The sequence below is a fragment of the Pipistrellus hanaki genome, assembly GCF_964339955.1.
Source record: "Pipistrellus hanaki genome assembly, chromosome: 9".
NCBI lineage: Eukaryota > Metazoa > Chordata > Mammalia > Chiroptera > Vespertilionidae > Pipistrellus > Pipistrellus hanaki.
In genome coordinates this window covers 43485795-43487875 of record NC_140511.1, presented here as the reverse complement: position 1 = coordinate 43487875, position 2081 = coordinate 43485795, and positions in this window count along the sequence as shown.

The window sequence follows — 2081 nt, the reverse complement described above, 5'->3', positions numbered from 1 at the left end:
TGAATTTAGGATTTTCTGTCTCAGATGTGGGCCTCTTCCAGGGATGCTTCTAGCAAATGGCAACATATATCCATCTGCACAAACCAGGAAACTAAGAGTCACCATCAACCCTCTCTCCCCATCCCACACAGCATATCCAACCCACCATCCAGGGCACCACTCAGCTCTGTGCATTTCTCTCCATCCTCTGTGGCCTTGGCCCACGTCCTCACCTGAACTGCTCAAGAGCTCCCTAACAGGTCTGCCCAAATCCCCTGAATCCATCCTCCTGTCTCTACTACACGCTCTGGCCAGAGTGGTTGTCTGTTTCTGACCAGGTCGCCTGCCCACTGAAAGCCTTTAGTGTTCATTCCTTTGGGGATAAAGCCCACTGCCTGGCCATTGCCTACCTTGCTTGCCTCCTCATACTGTCCTAGCCATTCTTCTTCTCCCCCCCCCCCCCCCCCCCCGCTCTTCCCAAAGTCCCTCCTTCTTGTGCTCCTTCCTGCCGGGTGACCTTCGTCTGTGCTGTCCCCTCCCCTCTTTGCCTGATGAATTCTTACTCATCTCAGGTCGTAGTCCAGCCAGCTTTTCTCCTGGTAAGACACCCCTGGCCACCACAACCGGATCAAACCCCGCCCGCCCCCCCCCCCCCCCCCCCCCCCCCCCCCCCCGTTAGAGGCTCTTGCAGCACCATCTACTTTTCCTCAACAGCCCAGGTGGCACAGTTGCAGTTTCATATTCACTTGTGAGTTTGTTTGATTGGTGTCTGTCCCTCAACTAGTCTATAAGCTTGGTGTCTGTTTTTTTATGGTCTCACATAATTGTCCTCATCCTCCCATTCCCATCCCAAACCCCTCCCTACATATGTCCCCTCCCCCGTTGTCCATTGGCCACTGGCCAGGCCCATATGCATGCACATAAGTCCTTTGGTTGATCTCTTCCCCTTACCCCCACCCTCCCCTACTTTCCCTCTGAGGTTTGAGAGTCTGATCACTGCTTCTCTTCCTCTGGGTCTATTTTTGTTCATCAGTCTATGTTGTTCATCATTTCCTCTAGATGTGTGAGATCATGTGATCTAAGAAATACTCTTGTAAGAACCTAAACTGAGACAAGCCATAATGGTTATGCTGAGAGGCAAATGAATCAGTTTGTAGTGAGTTCCTTTCTGGGCCAACAGTTCTTTTGAGTCCCCATTTCAATGTCAAATAGTTCCTTATGTGTACATGTCAGCCATGCTATTTCAGATCTGGTTGGTGGACAAATGATGGTGATGCAGGTCCAACCGTCTCTGGTTTGGTCCTGGGCTGGTGTCTGGTTTTGTTGATCGCTCTGCAGCCCTTCCAGGGCTCAGCCAGGAACAATACAAAGGATGTTTTCAATAAATGTGTGCTTAATTAATTAATTAACTAGTTGGTTAATCAGTTAACATTTCACCCAGGTTACTGTGAACTCCCTCGGGGTGGGGTCCTGCCTTCATGCCTCTGCACCAACACCACCCCTAGCAGCCAGCACAGCTGGGCCCAGGGAAGCATGGAATGAACACCCTGGTAGTGACCTCACATGGTTGACAGGGATGGGAGTGCTTGTCAGGAACAACCTGCAAGGAGGGAGACAAGCAGGATAGGAAAGAGGAAAGAGCTGAGGATGGAGGTGGTCTAAGGTAACTCTAGCCGCGGCCTGATGGGGAAGGTGTGTTTGGAGCACAAATCATAGACTGCACTGAGGAGTCACCCCGCATTGCGGCAACGGGGCCAGGCTTTGGTGTGTATGTCCCAGATGGTCTTTAGTGATTGGACTGCCCTGCCAACTGGACCCAAGACACCACATCTGGAAAATGATGGTCAGCTGTGTTCTCTCTTCCCTCCAGTCCATCCGTCCCATGTGACCTCTCTCTGGCCTCATCTGTAGTGTTTGTTTCCTCAGGCCGCTGTAACAAAGCACCATAAACTGGGTGACTGCAATCGAGAGAAATGTATCATCTCACGGCGCTGGAGGCCAGAAGCCTGAAATCTCAGTGTTGGCAGCGCCAGGCTGTCTGAAGGCTCTAGGATGGCCTGTCCTTGACTGTCTCCCAGCTCCTGATGGTTCCTGGCAACCAC